We start from the raw sequence: 23,592 nt of genomic DNA on the forward strand, positions 1-23,592 counted from the left end.
TGACTCTTTGTGCTTGAAAAACTGGGCCTAACTGGAAAGGCAGTATTGTACAGTGCTTGAGAACATGGATCCTGGAACCACTGCCCATATTTTTAATTACAGCATCAGTAGCATCTAGTTCTGTGATCTTGGATAAGTTACTCAACCTCTAAGTACCTTAGTTTCCTGTTCTGTAAAATGGGAATATAGTACTTACCTCAAAGGACTGTTGCTAGCATAGTATTTTTAAAGTATTTAAGCAATATATGATATTCCAGAAATATTAGTTGTGTTACTGTTATTTTACACCTAACAGAAAAATAGTACTGGAAGAATCACTCACTTCCCCTAACAAAGCTGCTCGCCCATTGGAAGCTGTCTTGAAAGAACTGGATGAACCCCAAATTTCAGGCAGGTATCTCCACATACCAAGCCCTAGTCCAATATTCTTAATTCTACCTTTTCCTTCCCAAAGTTTCTTCTCTAAAAGAGGAAGAAAGGTAATCCCAATGCTAAAGATTACCCACTTCAGGCTAAAGGTCAGTGACTAAGCACAGAATCAGAGATGAAGCACCTTTTCCCAAGAATAAATACTAGAGTCTCTTCCCTCTAGTGGCTGAAGTATACAATTACATCGCCCCAGCTAACTAATTCTTAAGGTCTGTTGTAATGGAAATAATTCAGAGGATGGTAAACTTAAGTGAAAAGTCAGTTTTAGGCCAGCTTTAGGAGAGCAAAAGACAAAATAACAAACCACTGAGTTTTTTTTTTCTTAATAAAGGAATTAAACATTTGCACAGTGTCATAATTATTAACCTAAGCATCACAAAAAGAGCAACTTTAATTAAATGCAAACTCATTGTAACTATTTGTGTCCTTAACTATAGTCAGTGTAATCCACATAATAAATAGCTTTTTGTTTCCCTAAGTTTTTTAATGGATGGGGCTCATTAGTTTACATAATCATCCCTAAAACTAGGACAGCACTACCACTGTCACTCTGCAGTAAAATATTAATCCTACCAAACCAAATATTTGACATGATCTGCAGGGCTTGAAATATTTTCCTTAAACCATTAACTTCTCAGTGGTATAGGGAGACAAAATAAAGAGAAAGAAAAACACCACAGTTTTTCAGTACAGTTTTGTTACATAAGGAACATTTTACAAAGGAAACTGGATTTTCTTTAAGTGTATTGAAATTAAACACCATACTTTAGGAATCATTTCTATAGTCCGTTACTTGAGAAGTTTCTCTGAATCTGTGAAGCACCTAAAAAAAAGTTATAAAAAAATAAAAAAAAAAAAAAAAGAGTGTTGTGATTATTTTTGAACAGTTTATGTCCTAAGCCATTCAGCTGTCCAGGCCTCCAGCTCATCTGAAAAGTTCTGATTTTCAAAACACCTTGAGCATGATTCATCAGCATATTTTATATGCTAGATGCCAACGAAGGAGGGTTACACCAAATAAACTGTAAAAGTGTGACTCTTTTTTCGTGTGTAGAGTCATTTAAGAAAGCAAAAACATGTCACCTTCAAGACACAGAAGAGCTTCTGAAAACAAGGCTCTCGTTTCTTTCACATAAACTTTATACACACTCATACACATATTTGACTTAAAAAAACCCTCTGAGCTAAAATATGTCCATTAGAAAAAATTTTACTTTTTCAGGCTATTAAATATACAAGCATTGAGGAGGAAAGTTTATATAACCTCAGACTTAAGATTTTGAGGGGTGTGTAAGAGCACACACGTGTACATGCACATTTGTGTGAAACAAAATATAGACAGCTTTAGCTGGACAGGGCAGCTTACACCTATAATCCTAGCTTCTCAGGAGGCTGAGGTGGAAGCACTGCTTGAAGCCAGGAGGTTGGGACCTGTCTGAGCCACATAGAGAGACTCTATCTCTAAAAAATAAAAAATTGGGCCGGGCGCGGTGGCTCAAGACTGTAATCCCAGCACTTTGGGAGGCCGAGGCGGGTGGACCACGAGGTCAAGAGATCGAGACCATCCTGGTCAACACGGCGAAACCCCGTCTCTACTAAAAATACAAAAAATTAGCTGGGCATGGTGGCGCGTGCCTGTAATCCCAGCTACTCAGGAGGCTGAGGCAGGAGAATTGCCTGAACCCAGGAGGCGGAGGCTGCGGTGAGCCGAGATCGCGCCATTGCACTCCAGCCTGGGTAACAAGAGCAAAACTCCGTCCCCCAAAAAAATAAATAAATAAAAATAAAAATAAAAAAATAAAAAATTAGCCAGGCATGGTGATGTGCACCTGTAGTCCCAGCTACTCAGGAGGTGGGAGGATCAACTGAGCCCAGGAGTTTGAGGCTGCAGTGAGCTATGATCACGTCACTGCTCTACAGCCTGAGACACAGTGAGACCTTGTCTCAAAATAAATAAATATATATATTTTAAATTTATACACATACTTTTAATATGTCTATATTGAGAGAGAGAGAAAGTACTGGAAAGGAAAGAATATGACCTTTAGATATATTTTATTTAATGTGGTGGCAATTCATCCAAGGGGTGATGTTCTCTTAGCATTTGAACACACAGGGCTAAAAATAAACAGAGGAAAAGACAGAGTAATATGATGCACCTTTACAGATTTTCTTTCTAAAATAAAGAACAAGTATTTATCTGTGTGAAAACATATGGATCCATACTGTCTACAAAATCAAGTCTCGCTTTGGCTCAGTTTCCCTTTCCACACTCTGCACATAATGCTTCTTCCCTCCCCTCCCAGCACTGTGCTCCCCAGGGACCTGCCCCACACTCTGCTCCCACTGTGACCCTGCCCGGCCCAGCACTGGATGCCTCGCTAGCTCCTCCTCTCTTCCTCACAGACAACTTTTCATCCTCCTACATCCTGCTGAAACAGAATCAGAATTAATCCTCTTTCCTCTGGTCTGTTATTATATTACAGCTGTTTTCATGTCTGTTTTCCTTGAGGGAAGGTCATAGGTCACCCATCTTGGTAGCCCAGCCTCTATTGTGGGATCATTATCGACAATCAATATGTTTATAGGATGAATGAGTGGTTCTACACTGTGCTGTCTACATGCAGGTGACCTGAGTCTTTTTTAGAAGTAGGTGTGATGCAAGGAATAAATGAAGCTCAGGTTTCTCTTGTTGCTGTACTAACTACTGGAGTTTTCACTACTGTGCTAAATACATTGCCATTTTTTTTTCCAATTCTATGACATAGGCAGCGGCCCCACATATGAAAGTTATTTCTACCTTCTATGACTTTGTTTTGATTTCCCTTCCCATCCCGTACACCCTTGTTCCACTTACCCCGAAACCTAATCCTTCCTCTAAGCCCAACTTCCTAGCTTACCTATTCCAAAGGCTTTTTCAGCTATACAGACACACACAAGCAGGCTACAGGTAAAAGGGAAATAAATAGCAGGTTGTAAAATCATTCCAGGTCTACTGCTTAGATAAGGCTGGCCCTAAAAATAAACCTGATTTGGTAACAAAGAAGGGAAAGGTATCAAAAAGGATAGTTCTTAGTTCTTAGGTAAAGATCCAGAACTCCAATTTGCCCAGCAGGAAAGTCTAGGGCTTCTCCAGCTGCTGGTATGTTAAACGCCTTTGTCTTTGGTCGAACATTTCTTCCAGCACCTGCATTCTACCTCTCTTCACCTACCTCTCCTGAACCCTCCTAAAACTGGTCCTTTAATTCCATGGCATATGCACAGATGGGCACAGACCTTTCAGCATCACTCCACACAGGAGACCACTCTCCTGTCTGAAACTCCTCCTCCATTCTGCTTCTTTGAAACCACCTGCCTGGTCTTCCTCCTAATCTCTGGCCATGCCTCCTCCAGATTCTCAGCATGACATTTCAATCTGCAGTGTCTCAGGAATCTGTCCTGAAGCTGCTTCTCACTAGTTGACTTCATCCAGTCTCCTGGCCCTATACACCACCTACTTGCCTAAAAGTCCCATATTTACTTCCCAGACCTAACTTTTCCTTGGAATTCCAGACTCCATATGGGTATCATATAATGATCTCAAATTCAACACAAACTAAACAAAACTTTTAATTTTTTTCCATGATCCTGCTGCCTGCCCTCTCAAGTCTTCCCCACCTGTGTAAATAGAACCATGATCTTCTGTTAGTCCAGCGGACAATCTAGGAGCCATCCTTGTTTTTGCTGTCTTCCTCCACTCCCGCAGTGCCCACCGCCCCCATCCTCCAACTCATCCCTTGGCAAGCCCCACACATTTCCCCTTCAGAATACAGCCTGAATCCATCTGCTTCTCTCCAATGTCACTTCTTACCCCTGTAGTCCGAGGCAACGTTTATCTCTCATTCTAAACTGCTTTTTGAGCTCAATCCACCCTCTACACAGAAACCAAGGACACTTTAAGGAGGCAAATCCGATTATGTTATCACCCTACATTAAAATATCAAGTGCTTTCCATGTATCCCTATGTAACAAACCTATACATTCTGCACTTATATCCTGGAACTTAAAGTAAAATAAAAAAATAAAAATATCAAGTGCTTTCTTTTTATCCTGCTTAAAGGAAAGCCCAATCTACTTACTCCAACTTATGAAGTCCCGTGCACTTGGCCCTGCCTCTCTGCCCACTCATCCACATGTGTGCCCTGTGCCCACACCACTCTTCAGGTTGCTCCTGCCTTGGGTGGTCTCTTTACTTGAGAGGTTTTTGCTTTGGTTTTCTCATGGCTGTTGCCGTCGGGTCATTTAGTTCCAGCTTACATGCCACTACTTCAGGAAGAGAGAAGCCACGGATTCCCCTGTTTTATTTCTCTGCAGCTCACTTGTCACTCTCCAGGGTTTTTCTGGTTTATGCAACATCCTCTTCTCCCAATCCCTGCACTCCACTAGGATATAAGCTCCACGAGAGCAGAGACTTTCTCTATCCTGTATGTTACTGTGATATTGTGCCAGAATTGCTAGCCTTTGCTTTAGTTATTTAGTAATAACTAAAATAAGCAGCCCAGGATAACTAAGATCTGTGTGTAAACAAATGCTTATCTTGACTTCTGTAAACCACTGAAGTAACAAACAGAATGACAAACGTCCCCTGGCCCTTGGAATGTCCGGAGACCCCCGCCCTCGTCTCCACCCAGGAGGTGAATTACAGAATCCCCTGGCCCTTGGAATGTCCAGAGACCCCCGCCCTCCCCCCAGGAGGTAAATCACAGAATTCCCTAGCCCTTGGAATGTCCAAAACCTTTTCATCCCCATCCCCGCTCCTCACCCCCACTCCCAAGGTGGTTTTTCGGGTATAAAAAGTCTTGGCACCCTCCTTTTGACGCCACAGGTTGGAGAGACGTGAGTCCTCTGTGGTCGCCGGCATAATAAATGACCCTGCAATCTGGCATACTTTTGTCTTGGTGCTAACTTTCTACGCTCGGTCCAATACAACATTACTGTATCCCTAAAGCCTAGAACATAACCTGGCTGGTGGCAGATTCTCAAAAGCACTTGCTGAAAGGAAGATTGTGTGAATGAACATAGTGTCTCTTCTGTGTCACTAAACACTGTCAGGAGATTTTGAGATGCATGGTTCAGGACTTCTTTCTCTGTCCTCCTCTGTTTGAATTTAACAATATTTCACTTTGTAAGCTCCACTATCTGATGTCCTATGTTACATCTTTGTATTCCTCCAGGATTTCCACCTCTAATAAAGCTTTCTATAAATCATAACACTGGCATAAACCCTCTGTTGACAAATCACAATGTTACATAATAAAATAACTAAATCACAACATGAAGTAAGCAAATACCTCAAATCCCTGCTCCTTCCCCTCCTCCTCAGTTTGGTAGAAACTAATTACTAATCATTTCCCCTGTGCCTGCTACATAATAATCCTCAAACACGGAATGATTAATGTTAACTTCCCCATTATACAGATGAGGAAACTGGCACTCAGAGATACTATGTAAATAGTCCCAAGTCCCTTAAAGCAAGTGTCATGAAAAATGTAGTTAAAGTGTCTCAGAGGGAGGTCTAGGTATATTGAAATAACCTTCTCTTCACCATTAAAACAGAATCCCAAATTCTAGCTTCTATCAAAATCATAAAAATGATCAGCTCGAAAGTCACACATACAGATTCTGGAACAACGCTAACCTATGGACATCTGAGATCATGGAAAAGTAGCTCCTCAGAGATAAGTGACATTAACTTTTGCCTCCAAAACTAAATCTATGCATTGGTTTGACCACGGATCTCACCCACAAATGCTGCCTGAAGCAGAAACTGTTTACTCCTGACATTTCATACCCCACTAATGAAGAAGGTACATATAGCCCTGAAGAGCACAGGAAAAGCTCCGTGGCAGCAAAGGATTGAAACTTTAAACTGTGTATCTACCTCCACGAAATGAAATCAGCTACATAGTCCAGGCAATGCTCACCGCTTAGCTCCCTAAATAAAAATGCTATATAAATGCTATTTCCTCAATAAAAGCTATAACTCTCTGATGAATGAGGCAGCATTCTGTGATGTCTATTTTAGTGTAATTCAGATTGATATTAAAACTAAATCCAGCTAGACAATGAACCCTGTATAGTTGTGCAAATTAATCACCAGTAAAAGGGCACCATGCTCCGACAGTGGTTGCAGGCTGGCAACCTCCTTCGAGCAAATTGCAGATAGGCACTTTAATGAGGGAGAAAATATGAGCTAACATAACTGTAGTCAAATCAGTTCCTACAGGAGGGAAAGCACATTAACTGATGTGCTGATATCCGCCGCCAAAATATCAGCTAGGGAGAACAAAAGGCTGTCAAAGCAAGATGCTGTTACTAAGCCAAGACAGCCCAGGGTATGGGCTTAAGCTGCAATATGACATTCTCAAAGGGAACATGAGTTTTGTTTCTAATGTCAGCTCTTTAAGTGCTTTTTATTGATGTCATTTTTTAAGGATCTGATAGTTCTCCCTGACTACCAACAGGAGATTCCAATAGATTGTCAGGATGCCTTCAGAAATACACAAAAAATAAATACTCTTTTATGATATAATTTTCCTAGTTATGCCATGGTATAAGGTCATGGTGTCCGGACACATTCAGATCACTCAATATTACGTCTCTAAATGACCCTCCATGCCAAAGTAAGACACTTTACCAAATTGTTATTAGAATTGACTTTAGTTTCCTAAAGTAAGGAAACATGGAGAAGTTAAAAAAAGGCACACACTCTCAAACACAGGATGCTTGTGGCTCAGAATGGGATATGGCCGATGATGTAAAGAAAAAAGAACAGTCACCTACAGAAAGCTGAGACGTGCAAAGCCATTATACAGGAGTAGACTGGATCCTGGCCTTGCTAATTCCTAGTTTCTAAGTCTCTGAACAAGTTAATCTCTCTGTAAATCCTGATTTCCTCATGTTTGAAATAAGAATAACATCATCGAATAACTCTACCTAGTCTATCTATTCCCACAAAATTGAGGCCTCAAATCATTTTATGGCTGTCTCAAACACAATAAAAAAAATCATGGGATAAAGTTCAAATAAATAATAAGAATGATCTCATTGGGTTTTTATGAGAATCAAGTAAGAGTTTGTGTGTGAGAAGTGTCCTCAAATTAGAGAGTACTTAACAATTACTGAGCCAATTGATCTTGGCAGAGACACTGAGTTTTTAATGCTCCTCTAGAAGCAATACTATTCTACAGCCCTCAGAATCAAAGTCTCTCTTGAAAAATGAAATCTCAAATTTAAATGGGGCAAAAATAAGCATGGTCCTAGCCCGCATTCTCTCTCAAAAACCCAAATCTGTTAATAGGGCTATGGAATCCATGCTCTCCAAGAACAACAAACTAAGGATGTTTTTAGAAGCATCTGAAGCTTCTGGCCAATTTCTGACAAAATAAATTCAATGCAACCCTGCCAGTTTCTGAACACAATTTCCACTGGCAAATCCCTGGCGCAGGTGCACGCCATCCCCACCCCCATCCTGCCATCACCGCAGAAAATACTGCTGATTGATTATACAGTTTTCAGCCACTACGTCCCAGGTGGAACCTCAGAATCTTTCTCAACACAAAGTTCTGAGTGTATGTGGTCAGAAAGTATCCATTATTAGCCACTCCTAAAGTAGAGAAATGGACAATCGACTGAAAGCACAATGTCTTTCCAAAACAAAACTTCTATTTAGAGCTGATAATTTCCAATAGATAAAAAACATAATTATTAAATAACTATGTTCATCAAATCAACATATTCAGCTATTCTAGGTAATGTTTTGCAAAAAAATCCCACTTGGAGGCTTAAAAATAAATGATGCCCCTCAAAGTCACACGTTTTACCATATGATGAAGTAAATGGAAAAGGTAGAGGGTTACAAACTTTTGACTTTAAAATTTCTATGCCCAAATGATCTCTCCCATACTCCACCGTTCAGAGCTTTGCAGTCTCAGTCCAGCACTATTTTTTCTGTAGCATAGTCTTTATTCTTTTATGAGAAAAATAAAACGATCAGCAAACATCCCAGCAGTTCACTTCCTCAGGTAAGAGGGAGAGACTTATTACTGCCAGTCCTCAGGTGCTTCACCAGCATCAAAAGCAGAAGGCTCTCTTCTTGACTGCCCCGGAATAACTACACTTTCTAGGCCCAGCCAGAGCATTTATTCTAAAACTAAAGACTCCTTGGAAATGATCAAAATTAAGTTGAGAAGAGTGATAACTGAAAGGCAAAGAGAGACATGCTATGTAAACATATCTCTGAGTGGCCCTAGATGAATTAGATTGCTGCTGAAACCAATATTCTTGTAACAAATGCAGAACTTACATTCTTTGCTGAACCATACTAAAAAGGACTCATTTAAAATATATTTTCACCCTTTCTGATGAACTGAGGTCATCAGCCATTTCCTGAAAGATTTCTCATAAAATTCCACGAGGACAAGGCACAGAGCTTCAAAACCACACACGGATTCTTCGGTCAGTGAGATCAATCTTGTTTCCCTTCTATAACTATCAGGAAACTAAGTTAAATTTAAACCTCAATTACATTAGTTATCTTACTCAAGTGCCACATAAAAGTATCTTAGAGTTTGAGTTCTTGCTTACCCTTTTTAACTAATTTCATATGTATTTTTTTTATTGTAAAATATCTTAAATCCTTTTTAAAGAAGGCGGGTGTAAGTGATGAACACACACACAAGTGTGAGGCGTTGTCATGCATGTACCATTGTGGTTGCAGCTGGCTATACTCACCAGAACATCCTTGACTCTCGGGGGACATCGCTGGCCAGACATGTACATCTCAGGCACTGCAAGAGACAGTAAATTTCATCTACTTCCCCCAACCCAGCTACTCAGAACTGATGAAACACTGCTGTATATCCAAACAGAATTTTGCATCCAGCAAGTAGCTTGCAGTTAGGAAGGCATATATTCTTCCTCAAATGACTTCTACACACAAAGAATCTTGCTATAATAGTGGTGCTTGACAATGATTTTCCCTTGATAAATTAAAGATGACATCATTCAGAATTGTTCTGCAAAATTTGGTCAGATGCATAACAACTGTCTGTACTCGTAATAGGCAGACGGTTCCAAGTTAAATGTATTCTATATACATGTGAATTACACACTTAATGACTATAAGCCACGGGGCCAGAAGAGTGCCAGTAACCATTGTTTCTCACAAAGTTCAATGACATTTTCTAATATCTGTAAAGCACCTACAAGGTGGACACATTATTGCCTGAAATTTCAGTATCTGGGGTGTGAAAAGTATCTCAAAAGCAAGCTCATTTGGTCTCTTGACAGCGAGTTTGATGTATTAATGACAATTCCAGCAGCCCAATCCTAGTACTAGAAAAAACAAACAAATATATCCCTGTGCCCACAACCAAGGGTCATTCTCTAGCTTCTAGGGAATCTCTAGCGGATCTAGAGGGTGAGCCCAAATTGGACCTTAAGGCTGTTCAGGTGTTTCTCCAAAGCAGAACACCAGGCTTATTCCCTAGTTAACTGAACTCAATAAAGCTCAGTTGCAGGTTGCAGCTGAACATGCTTCTCCAAACCAATCACCATTTTTTTTTTTTTCTGAGTCCAGACCTCAACCACAGGAACAAGGAGTGAGGTGGAGTTTTCAGAGCATCTGCCCCGCTACTCGCAATTTTAAAGAGCCCTCCGTGTCTCTGCTAATACCTCCTACACCTTCATCTACATTATACAGGAAGTTCTGAACATTACCCCTGGGGTGCATCTCCAACAGCACGCTGGATCTTTCTACTTGGCCGCTGTACCATCATTTTTAGGTTCAATATTACTAACCCACAGCTGAAAGTGAAACTGTTATCTTCCAAATGGATTGCTATCCTTGCTTCTGAGATATCACAGTTCTCCCAATCTGCGTAAAAAGCCTCCCATTCTTCAGCAGGTCTGTCAGCTCCTCTTTCACAACACCTTCGATTCTGCCTTCCCCTTCTCAAGCCTGCCTTTCCAGTTCAGCTCTTTATCATTCTTTTTCTGCACTTTCCTTCTACTCTATTGAGACCAAATTTCTGCCATGCAGAAATCTTACTAAACGACGATGTTTATTCTATTTTCCTAGTTAAAAAACCCCTAGACATGTCCTACACCAAAAAAAGAAAACTCAAGACTAGCACGTGAGACACTATAGTCTATTTCCAATGTTCCTCTTCCACAGAAATGCCTTCTGTCCTTAAGCTCACTTTACGTACGTGCTCAGGCAAGCCGTCTTACCGAGCATCCTCCAACCAGTCTCCATCGTCCCTTTCACCCCAACAAACTTCCCTCCTCCTTTCCATGTACTTAGCCCCTAATCAACCTTCACAGTCCAGTTTAAATCCTGATCCTAAATTCCCATGGCCTCTGATTATACCACTTGTGTGGTATTCATAGCTCAGTACATTTTATTTTTTCAGGTATCTAGCTTAATTAAATTACTACTTAAAATAACATCTTCTCTTCTTGGTATCTTTCCCACAGCATTAGTACAGCAACCTAAGAAAAGTGGGTTACATTTGCTGATACGCCGCAACTTACACAGAGTTTTAAGAAGACTTCCTAAAGACTGATTTTAAAACACAGAATAACTAGCATAGAGGCATTTTAGGTCTTTAATTCCTTTAGTAAACCCTACTCTCATTACTACAACTCACCCAACCTTGGATGTGATTAAAAAACTGTAAAACTCATAGAGTCAAAGGGAGAATAGAGGAATGCATTTTACTTTACTAGAAGGATCATTTCTGATTCTAGTTCTGTGTTAAAATGATCACAATAATTTCAAAGTATATCCTCTCTCATGTTCATTCACAGTCAAATTCACAAACTTGTGCATATAAAAAAACAGTGCCTCAAAATAAGCAAGCAATATAAAAATGTATGTGTGTGATTTTACAGCAACAGTACTTTAGGCAGCTGATTTTACACTGAAAAAGAAAATCTACTTTGAAGCTCCAAAGAAGCAGAGAATAGAAATAAAAATGCCTCTGGAGACAGGATGATCACTGGGTTCCAGGTTCTGAGTTTGAATCCTCTTTATTTGCCAGTACTTTCTAAGATGCCACTGGAAGGCACAAACCTATACACAGAACTGACAAAACAATAAAATACATTTTATGCCAGTCTTTCAATTCTGATTTTCACAAAAGAATACAGCATCAGGGCCAGGAGCGGTGGCTCACACTTGTAATCCCAGGACTTTGGGAGACCAAGGTGGGTGGATCACGAGGTCAGGAGATCAAGACCATCCTGGCCTACATGGTAAAACCTTGTCTCTACTAAAAATACAAAAAATTAGCCAGGCATGGTGGCAGATACCTGTAGCTGCAGCTACATGGGAGGCTGATGCAGGAGAATTGCTTAAACCTGGGAGGTGGAGGTTGCAGTGAGCCAAAATTGTGCCACCGCACTCCAGCCTGAGCGACAGAGCAAGACTCTGTCTCAAAAAAAAAAAAAAAGAAAAATACAGCATCAAATGACATTTTATTTATTTCTATAACTGTGGTCATGCATAATCTGTTTTTCCTTTGGAAACAACAGCCAAGGTAAATCCAAGAGCAGAACTTGATGGGGACATCAAGGTGAGGAACAGCGACTCACGCCTGAGAAGCTGTTATGAGAGATTTGTGCTTCTAAACACTGACAATAGACAGAATAAACAAAGTCATACATAGGGGCAGTAGTTTTTTTTTTTTTTCCAAATGTTTTTCCAATAACCACTGTTGTGATCAATAAAATTAAAAAATTCAGTGCTCTGAAGTTGCAGTCATTTTCTGCTTCTTCTACTTTCTCAATCAAGAGATTATGTGGGGTATTCTAAAAAATGTATGATAATAGAAAGGATCCTCATATTGATGAAGGTGAGGCTATCTATCTATATCGGCCCTGAGGCTGACTCCACGCCCCAGTGCCACAGAGATCTGCAGCTTGGTTTAAAGCTCTTGGCCTGCCGCTCTCTACGTGATGCCTATACAATTTAGCTCTTTTTATATTTCCAATCATCATCAATAGAAAACTACAGATGCAAAGAAGTTGAGGATGGGGTCAGTGGCTACTGAAAGTGTTAAATAGGGTACTTAGCTATCCATATTTGATTTAATCCCAAACTGAGCTAAATAGGAAGTCCGCATGATCAAGGCTCCCAGGTAGTTTACAAGTTTCATAAAGGTAATGGGTAAAGAATTATAACACATTATAATCATCATACCAAAATCTCCATCAACACTGTGGGGAAGCTAATTATCCAGATATCCCTCCTGAATGCCACAGCCTATGGAATCCCTTCCGTCTCCTGGTTCCTGGATGAGACTGCAAAGACCTGTGCATTAAACACATTGTTCTTTTCTCCAAACTTGTGGGCAGAGGGAGAGCATGAGATTACTGTCTCCATGCTTGTGGTATCTTCAGTCAAGCTAGTCCCCTTCTGTTTCCCATATGAGTCTGAGAGCTCCCTGAGAGGAGGGATGGATGTTTTCCTTTGGAAACATATTGTGCTTGGCTCATAGAAGCAAAAGGACCGTTTAGTAAACTAGAGAACAGAAGGGCCCCATCATATATGCAGAGGTGGCAGCAGTGCAGATCAAGAGGCCTGGAGCAGTTCACAGCAGGGCCTGCAGCAGGAGAGCTCTGACGGCTGCCAGGAAGAAGGAGTGAGCCTGACAGAGTGCCTTCCAGAAAGGGGAATGCCTCGGAGGCCTAGAACCATGTGGTTCATCCCACAGCTTTTTCTTGGAGTCTCATGTTGGTGTTACCCACATGTGCATGGCACATGCACATGGTAACGGCAGAGGCAACGATGCCATGAGGTAAAGCTAAAATGTGCTGTCAACTAGATGGCAAGGGATTATCTTCTCCATGCACAAACACATGGACACAATTCTCAGAGGCATTTAACACCTGGAAGGTTGAATAGCATTTTTTTCTAGACAGAGTCTCACTCTGTCACCCAGGCTGGAGTGTAGTGGTATGATCTCAGCCCACTGCAACCTTGTCTGCCTCCTAGTTTCAAGCAATTCTCGTGCCTCAGCCTCCTGAGTAGCTGGGATTATAGGTATGCACCACCATGCCCAGCTAATTTTTGTATTTTTTAGTAGACACAGGGATTCACTAGGTTGGTTAGGCTGGTCTCTAAGTCTTGACCTCAGGTGATCTGCCCGCCTCGGCCTCCCAAAGTGCTGGTATTACAGGCATGAGCCATTGTGTCCAGCCTAAAGAGCCTTTAAGCAGGGAATATGTCCCTGGATTGTAGAAAGCAGGACTGGTCATCTCCTGACTCTCTCAATATTTTTCTACTTTAAGGATGCCCTTGTGTTTCTACCTCACACGTATTCGTCATTGATTTCTCCTGCCACAGTGGTCTTTTTAAACTATCGTGATGAGCACTTACCAGTGCTGTTTCTAGTCACTAGGAGGAGGCAGGGGCCACAGTGAAAGGGGCACTGGGCTAAGAGTTGGGAAGGCTCGTTCAAGTCACTGGGCTCCCTTATCCTTTGGCTCTGTCTTCTATAACATGACTGCAAAAGTGCCCACCACACTGCCCTCAGTCATTTCGGGGTCCCAGGAAAAAACGGGAGCATGTACAGTTTACCACTGCATTTGTTTCCTGCAGCAGCTGTAACAAACGATAACAAACTTGGTGGCTTAAAACAATAGAGACATATCCTTCCAGCCTGGAGGCCGGAAGTCCGAAATCAGTGTCATCGTGCCAAAATCAAGGTGTCAATAGGCCAGCTCCCTGTGAGGCTCTTGGGGAGAATCTGCTCCTTGCCTCTTCTGGCTTCTCTGTGGGCCAAATCTCCCTGAGCCTCTCTTGTAAGGACACTTGTGATTGAATTTAGGGACCATTGGGATAATCCAGGATAATCCCTCATCTCAAAATCCTTAAATTAATCACATCTGCAAAGACTGCTTTTTTTCTAAGTAAGGTAATGTTTACAGGTTTCAGAGGTTAGAACCTGATATCTTTGGGGCCACCATTCAGCTCATGACATGCATCAGCTATATTAAGTGCTAATGAACAATTCTTACCCCACACTCTTAATTCTTCCCATCTCAGCTAGACTAGAAATTCTTTGAAGATGAGAAGCAACTCTTATACTTTGCAAATCCCATGAAAGCTTTCAAGGTATTATGTACAGAACAAATAGTTATTTTTTTCCATTAGAAAATAAAACCCTTACTCTACTCAATTTTTAGTTGCCAGCATTAGATTCCATGGTAAAAAAAACTTCTAACATAGTCAAGTGTTTCATTTTTTATTTCTAAAATAGCCAAACCTCCTATTCAGAGAAGCTGGAGAAGAAGGAAATGCATCGTAAAATGTTCCCACTGTCCATGACAAGTGCCTTGCAGTGAGTGACGTTTGTAATGCATTGTTAGTAATACTTCTGAATACTACCAGAACCAGAAGGCAGAAAAGCTACTAGAAGCAAAACTGCAATGAACTCCAGACAAACATCTGCAAACCCCTTGCTCTCAGCCCGATTCATCTCAGCGTCATGAAACAGAAAAGCAGTGGTAGCTCAGCTAGAAGAGCTTGATGTAGGCTCAAAGCGAGGATAAATTCATTCATTTCTGTAACAAGTATTTGTTGAGGACATATTATGTGCCAGATACTAAGGACTCAATGATAATCAAAAGAGGCAAATCTTTGGTAATTTGTCGGTTTCATGCTAGCTGCATAAGATAAATAACGAACAAACAAATAAACCTTATATATCAAGTCAGGTGAGATATTCACTATAAGAAACATCATGAAGCAATCTAAAAGGTGGTGGTGGTGCTCTCATAGAGTGGCGAGGAAAGGCCTTTCACACAGTCACATTTAGTACAGACACTAGGGAAGTGAAGGAGAGTGCCATCCAGGTATCATTTCAGTGTTCCTTCAGCTGTTCTGAACAGTTAGAACATCTTGTGCCAGAAAGTGAGGAGGTGCTCAGAGATTAATAGCATCATGTTAAAAGGAGCCAGCTTCAAATGCTTCTGCTTCCCACTGAAGAATTTCAGGACAACTTGACCCACAAAAAAGAAATGATGGTTATAGATTATTACACACCAAATATGTATTTGTCTTCCATTTTATTCTATAGAAAAATGTATGAGTCAATATTCCTAAAAATACAGGGAGAGAAAGAAGGGAAAAATTCTTCAACTGAAGAACACCAATTAATAGTAGAAATAAAAAACTGTGACAAACAGTAATGTAATAAATGACTCAAGCAAGGTCATCACTGAATGCAAAAACCACTGGGTGAAATCTTGTTGGGAAGAGTATTTTCATATGGACTAAAAATTTTACCCCAGAGATTACTTAATAAGGTCAAGGCATAATCACCACAAAGGAAAAATTTGGCATACATCAGCTTTTGGACTCCCTGATGTGATGCTATGAGGATATCATCACCTGCCAAATATGTTTAACCTGAATCTAAAGATAACAAAACCATCAGACAAATTGAAATTGTGGGACGTTCAACAGAAAAGTTGTCTAGTATTAAAGGATGAAGAAAGACACCATAATTTTCTAAATTAAAAGGAACTAAAGAAATAGATATGATAACTCAATGGAACATATGATCTTTAATTGAATACTGAATTAAAAAAAAAACTTTTACAGACACATTTTTTGAAACAACAGGAGAAAGCTGACACAGCCCATATAATAATATTCAATTTCAAGGCTATCGTAATAATGTAGTTATACAGGAAAATGTACTTATTCTTAGGAGATACATGCTTAAGTATCTAGGGGGTAAGTATCTGAATATCTGCAAATTATTCTCAAATGGTCCAGCAGGAAAAAAAATGTTAAATACATCTAGGGGCTAAGAGAGAAGGAAGGAGAGAAAGCAAATGTGGCAAGTATTAACTGGTGAATCAAGATGAACACGGTCATACAATTTTTTCAACTTTTAAAAAATAGGTTTGGGATTCAAAAAAGAAATTTGCAGGGGAAGGTAGAGAATATTTTAGAAACAGGGAATAATCAGCCCTGACACAGGAACATGCTTCGAGTGGTCAAGAAAAGGCAGAGTCCAATGAGGCCAGAGAGAATGAGTGAGGCACAGCAGGAAGCAGGATCACGGAAGACAGTGGGCATCCACGGGAAGGTTCTGAGCAGGAACAGCTCACACTCCACAAGGATCACTCTGAGAGCTGGACGGAAACCGACTGCAGAAGGGCAAAGGCTGAACTAAAGCAGGAGGACATGCTAAGAGGTTACTACACAAAACTAGGGATAAATGGTAGTGGCTCAAACTAGCGTGGGATAGGAGAGGTGGTCAGCATTGCATATTGCAAAGGCAGAATCAACAGGACTTCCTAGTGGATGACGCATACATGCCCCCAAATCCACACATGTGCACACCACAAAGATTTTCAAAATGGAAGAATTACAGATGACTTTTGACCCAGAGCTTGATTAAAGTTGAGCCAAATTTGTATTTTATATAAAGAGGAAAGAAAAAATACAACCACAAATAAATAAATGTTCTTCTCAATGTGGGGTAACTCCATAATGTTTTATTAACTAGAGCCAGTAATGATTCAGCTGAGCAAATTGTCAGAGAAATAAGTAGAAAAGCCCAAGAATCCATGAAATTTAGCTCATTTCCTTTTCACCCGGGACCATTAGTACAGCTCTCCCAGTTTCACAGCACCTCATCATTCACCATCATTTCAATTAGAATATGCAACATCCTTGATACAAAGGTCGGGTTTTGTAGTTCATTTTGAATGCTGGGTTGCAAGAACAATATGACACTAATAGTAACAAAACAGAACACTCTTCGTGGAACATTTCACATACGTTACCTAATTAACTCTTACACCACCTCCAAGATGCATTATTATCTGTGTTACTGCTGGAGAAACTTGACATTTCTTTTTAAGTTTTTGCATTTGTATTACTCCTTTCACTGAGGCATCTCTGAGTTTCACATTACCATAACCATCTTATGCTTTCAAAGAATATCACAACTTCATTCTCATATCAACAGAGGGGGTGTTAATGGTTATATCCACATCTTAAATGTTGGAAATAGGTTTTTTAAAATGATGTCAAATGTCTTTTTCTCTTGTCACAAAGAAATGCAGTAACAAAATGGAACACAGGACATAAATTTCCCCCAACACACACATGCACACGCGCACACACACACACACACACACAGAGCAAAGTAAATTTTTATTCACCCCAAGAAGATCAACTGAGAAAGATAACTGTTAAGCTTCCATAGAATAATTTTAATATATTTGAAAACCAAAATTTAAAAAGCTGCTTAAGTAAAGTAGTCACAATACTGTGGCCCAGAAAAGACTACACAGTAATGAATCATCATAAGCTACAAGGTCCAAAGAGATGTGTAAGAGTGGATGGGATCAAGAAAGTGCCCAGGCTGCTTGCTAATGGGGTGGGGAATCCTTACTCAGGCCTGAAAAGGCTGATCTCTTAAAAGGGCTCCCAGAGCCCTCTGAATAGCACAGCAACGGTGAGAACACTGTCACCAGGCCAGGGCAGTGGCAGGCTGGCCTGGGCTGAGGGAACAAGGCACAGGCTATTCAGACTGGAGTTGCTGGTGCCCACGGCCTGATTTTCAAAGCAAATCCGATTTAACCCACTTTGTATTGCCTGGGTGCTGTCTAAAACAAAATTTTTTAAAAGTAATTATCGGGCTCCACAAGTTGAAGCATGCTCCTCACACCCATGAGTGCATTCTCAACGGAGGACTGAAAACATCTAGGGAACCAAGCAAGAGAGCTCCAGACACAGTTACAAATCCACCTCCCAGTAAACAGAATCTTCCACTGCGAATGCAAATGAAAATGACCACAAACTGAAGTCCTGAAGCAAAACAAAGATGGTGTGGCTTTACGCCATAGAATAGGGGCACAGGCTCTCCAGCCAGATGCTTGAGCTTGAACCAGACCAGGTCACTTTCTAGACATTGGGAAAAGGGCATAATATGTTGGTCAAACTTGGGAGGTTTTGAAAGTGAAATGGGGGTGCTTTTGATAATCACATTGGAATAAAAGGGCATATATCAATCCACATCTGGGCAAACGGAGATATGTGGGCTCCATGGATAAGTCTGTATGTCTCAGTTTTCACATCTGTAAAATGAAGACAGTACCCGCTTCCCAGCCACAGGGTGAAAACTGTGTGAATTAACATATGAACAGCACTAAGAACAGTGCCAAGCATGTAGCAAGCTCCCCATCAGTGCTGGGAACTAAGCTGCTGCACAGACAAATACCTAGCTTAGTAATTTGGGCCTTTAACCCAAGTCAGTAGACAAAACAGAAAAGTTAACAGAACAGAAAAATTAAAGTGAAAAGGTGAGTGCATAGTGAAAAAACACAAATCATCATGACAAACACGGCCCTGGAATGGCTGTCTGGGCCTGGGGCATGTAGGTGTCTATGCGTGGATGAGTGAGGGTGCTGCCAGGACTCAGCTGTGCCAGAGCCCCGTGGACTTGAAAGCTCTGCTTGCCATCTGACCTCACAAGACTTCATCCCGTAGGTTCTGTGACTTTATAGCAAATGAGCTTAAAATATCCGTTCAAAAATACTATATTTCAGAAAAACCAAAGGAAACAACCTTTCTGCGGTAAGTTTGTTATGTTTGCCCTTCCCCATCACTGCTACCCACGTGAAGTCTCCTACCCCATCCTCTCCTCCTCTGGAACACCACACACACATCTTCTTTCTTACAAAGCAAGAGAAGTCTCCAGGTGGTGGCACTGGCAGAAACCAGCAAGAGTGGGGTGGAGGGAAGTGCTAAGCAGCCTGTCCACACCACCCCAGTGACAGCTGAGACTGCCAACTTTCCTCATATCTGCCCAGCCCCACACCCACAGGGCTGGCACCACGTTCCTAACCAAGCTCATGTCTGCTTAGCTGAGCCATTCCTAAGAGTGCCTGCACGACACAGATTCGATCCTACATGACAATTCAGAAATAAAATTCCGGGAATTCATTAAACCATTAAACATTCATAAAAGCACAGGAACTGGTGTCTGTAGAGTACAAAGAAATTACCATCTGGTACGAGCATCTTCAGATTTTTTCAATGTTCTCCACAAAGTGAAAGGGGAAGAAAGAGAGAGAATAAAAAAGACAAATGGGCTCTCTCATCCTAAAAATCAAATGAAACTAAAAGGGTTTAGCAGTCAGGTGACTTTCCCAGTCTTACAGGTTCCTTGTGAAAAGGAGACACTAAATCACAACATATTGCCATGTGTTTCGTAAATGCCTATGATGTCTGCCCCTCACCATGGCAACAAGTGAAGTGAGGGGGATTCAGGCAGCCATGGATACTCAGTAACCTTTCCAAGCAGGAGGACAAATAGGCCAGCTCTTGGCAAAATGGGACTAGGTGCCAATTATGCTGGATGCCATCCCTGATAAGGTGTTGTCTACCTTTCCTGCCCATCACTCCTAGGATCACTGTATGCTCCCATTCTTGCTCACACAAAGTTATTGTACTAAAAACCCATAAGCTACTATTCTTACATTGCCAGTGAGGTAGGGGATTCATAGATAAAGACAATGAGGGTCCAAGAAGAGTGGGGTGGAGGGCAGTGCTAAGTGGCTTGTCCACACCACCCCAGTGACAGCTGACACTGCCAACCTTCCTCATCTCTGCCCAGCCCCACAACCACAGCGCTGGTATCGTGTTCATAATCAAGAAGTTTATCACTCGCCCAAGGTCACAATGCTTGTATGTGGTGAGGGCAGTGACCAAGACTCAGGCACCATGATGTCTAGTCTGTTCTCAAACCCAAGTGTCTCCAGGGCCAGTCAGGTAACATGAATAAATGAAGCTAGCCAGGTGGGGTCTGTGTGGACATGGAGGACGGCAACCCTAAAAAGTGCAGCAGTGACCCAGCCACAGACAGAATGTGGTCACAAAGGAGCACAGACTCAATGAAGGGCTTCAGGTGTTTAAAAGCAGCCCCCAATTCAGAATTCTCTTATTGGTTCAAAGCACATTTAATGACAACAACTGAACAATTTATTTGCGGCCAGGCACAGTGGCTCATGCCTGTAATCCCAGCACTTTGGGAGGCTGATGCAGGCGGATCACCTGAGGTCGGGAGTTCAAGACCAGCCTGACCAACATGGAGAAACCCGTCATTGCTAATAATACAAAATTAGTCAAGTGTGGTGGCACATGCCTGTAATCCCAGCTATTCAGGAGGCTGAGGCAGGAGAATCCCCTGAACCTGGGAGGCAGAGGTTGCAGTGAGCCAAGATCTCGCCACTGCACTCCAGTCTGGGCAACAAGAGTGAAACTCCGTCTCAATAATAATAATTATTATTATCTAATTAGTACCTAGTTACTTAGTATCACATTATGTTACATGTACTAGGGAGATGGCAGTATATAAGGTAGACAGGCCTTGCTCTCCAAAGCTTATATTCTACTACTCTTCCTTAGAGTGCCTTACCCTCTTCAGTGTGTGACCTGCCATGACTTCTGTATCATTTCTCTGTCCCTCACCATAGCCAGGCATATCTGTAAATCTACTCTGGGGTTTAACTTTCATTAACAATGACTTTCTACTTTGTCCTCGAACCTTACTGTACTTACAATTGATACCTAGTCAGTTTTTACATTTTGATGGCTAATAACCTGCTATTTAAAGAAAAATCAAAATATAAGCCCTCTTCCTCAAGGTGCCGGCACCACTGTCAAAACATACCTACTATATAGCTGTATCTCATGTTTAAGCACAGGTAGAAATATCAGAACATGCTTGAGTCTCAGGGAGTAACACATTCATATATTAAATCAATACATATTTATGGAGCCTCTCCTATGTATGTCAGGAACTATTTTAGGTTTTGTGGATACATGTATAAAAAAAGTAGACAAAAATGGTTGTCCTGGTGGAGTTTACAGCACAGTGATAACATTCTTCTCTGGAAGTAGTACTATATCCTACCAGCAACGTGGCATGTGTGTTTTCAGTCACAGCTGAAACGGGGAGAGAGAGATTTGGGAGACGGAAGGAGAAGAAACAGCATACCTTCTCTACTGCCAACTCTGGCATAGCTGACTGTGCGTTTACCACTTTGAGACTCCAGAAACCAAATGGAGATGCAAAGAAAAGGATGGGAGAAGTAAAATACAAGGAACACAGGTCACGCAGCCAGCATGTACCTGGGTGGTTATCATCCAGGAAGATGCTGGGAGATGAAACAGAAATACAAAAGAACATCACCATGGCGTAACAGAAACTTGGTCACTGAGTCACGGTGGCCCAGCCTCCAGCTACTTACTGGGTCCCTGCTGATGGCGAGGCATGCTACATGCCAGAAAAGACACTGAGAATGTGAAATGAGGTAGCTTCTTCTGGAATCTTGCTATCTAATCACAGTCCAGATTAGGAGCTGACACAGGTCACATCTATATTACTCAGAAGGTGCTGATGTCATCATTACACAAACAGCTCCTAAGTGGTAGCTAATTTATTAAGAACGGGGGGTCATGGGAAATTTTGAGTGGTTATGATTGCCCCCAGAAGGAAGAAAGGAAAGTTGTTTATAAATTTCACTTAAAGTCTTGAAAATGCTCTCTGTCACACTGGTAACTGACAAACAGATAGTTGGGGCCATATATATATGTTTAGTTTGTTAACAAAGTATGTATTTTGCCTCTTTCTCCAGACCTGCTGGAAGATTTTTTTTTTTTTAAGGAGTGTGACATTTTCAAGATGGAAAGGCCCTTGAGAATAATGTGGTCTAATCCTCTGCTCATTGCAGGAATACATTCTGCATCTTTCCAGTTCAGTGGGTGCCTGGCCCGCCTGAAAGTGATGGTTTGATGAGGCAGCCCATTAAAAGTTCAGAAACCTTCCTTAGAAAATTATTTCTTTCATATCGAGCTCAAATTTGACTTACCATAACCTCCATACAGCAGTGCAAGGTCTTATTACCCAGACATACTAAACAAAATGTAAATCCTACTTAGTAACTGAGCTGTCCTGGAAGCTGCAGGTCTCTTATTTCTGGCCAACCTTCATGAAGCCTGGCCTGGAGAAGCCCTTGGAGTTCAGCTGGAGATGGAGAGCTGACTCATGTCTCTGCACAGCCTGCCTCCAGGCTTTACTACGAAAAGAATAGAATCTCCCACTGCCATATTTAGAAACTCTATGTGTCAGCACCTCAAAAGGGCACAGACATTGTGATGCCACCGCCTCTCTCGCCTAGACCTTCAAGCCCCACTTATGAAAAAGTAATAAAGAACAAATTTGACCCATCACAATCAAAGTGAGGGAAAAAAATCTGTGCAGGGATACACAGCTTTTTTTGTGTTAATAGCATGAGCATATTTGGAGTCTTACAATTTATAATATTAGACCATCATTTTGGGGCACACTATCAGAGATACCCAATTCGAAGCTGCCAACTAGATATCTCTACCTAGAACTTTCTCACTGTGTTTATGACCAGACTCATCATTACATCATTTTCCTCCCTCCCCAACTCTGTTTACTGGGGTTCAAGTCATTAATGCTAGAAATCACGGTGTAAGTTACTCATTGAAAATTATTTGCTGAACCACTGCTATGGGGCACCTTTATTTCATCAACTTCTACAACAAAGATTGCTAACTATTTAACAAAACTTATGTCCCCATTTTCCTGGACACCAGCAAGCCATATTTCCCAGGCTTCCCTGTTGTTAGATGCAGTCAGAATACTACACTCTAGATCATAAAATGTGAATGGAAGTGATGTGTGCCACCTTCAGTTCTGTCAGTGCACAATCCTCCATGCTCTTTCCCTTTCCACCAGCTAAATGCTAATGCCCAAGGCATCCTCGAAGGCCATGAGTTAAAGATCCCCCTGGATTCCTTAATGACTCTATCGAGCACATTCTCCCCCAAACCCTTCATCTATGAGTGAAAAATGCAATTCCATTGTATTTGAGCCACTGAATATGTTTATTTGGTGGCGGGTATATTAGCAGCACTGTAACTAAGACATCTTCTATTTCTTATTCACTCATTTATTCATTCTTTAATAAACATTTTTCAAACACTTAATACATTCCATACATAGAGTGAGGCACTGGGGAAATAAAAATGACTAAAGAAGGTCACAAGGTCTACCTAAA

At 41.2% G+C, this 23,592-nt stretch overlaps 1 protein-coding gene and 1 pseudogene across 9 annotated transcripts in view; one reads left to right on the forward strand and one right to left on the reverse strand.

The window, feature by feature from the left end:
• The window catches only part of MAST4 (microtubule associated serine/threonine kinase family member 4), a 581,430-nt gene that overhangs the window by 184,505 nt on the left and 373,333 nt on the right, over positions 1 to 23,592 (reverse strand). The gene's annotated exons all lie outside the window — the stretch shown is intronic.
• On the forward strand, positions 1,185 to 1,265 carry LOC116554662 (annotated as a pseudogene).

Source organism: Sapajus apella, unplaced genomic scaffold, assembly GCF_009761245.1.
Source record: "Sapajus apella isolate SASKATOON/1434 unplaced genomic scaffold, GSC_monkey_1.0 scaffold1, whole genome shotgun sequence".
NCBI classification, from domain to species: domain Eukaryota; kingdom Metazoa; phylum Chordata; class Mammalia; order Primates; family Cebidae; genus Sapajus; species Sapajus apella.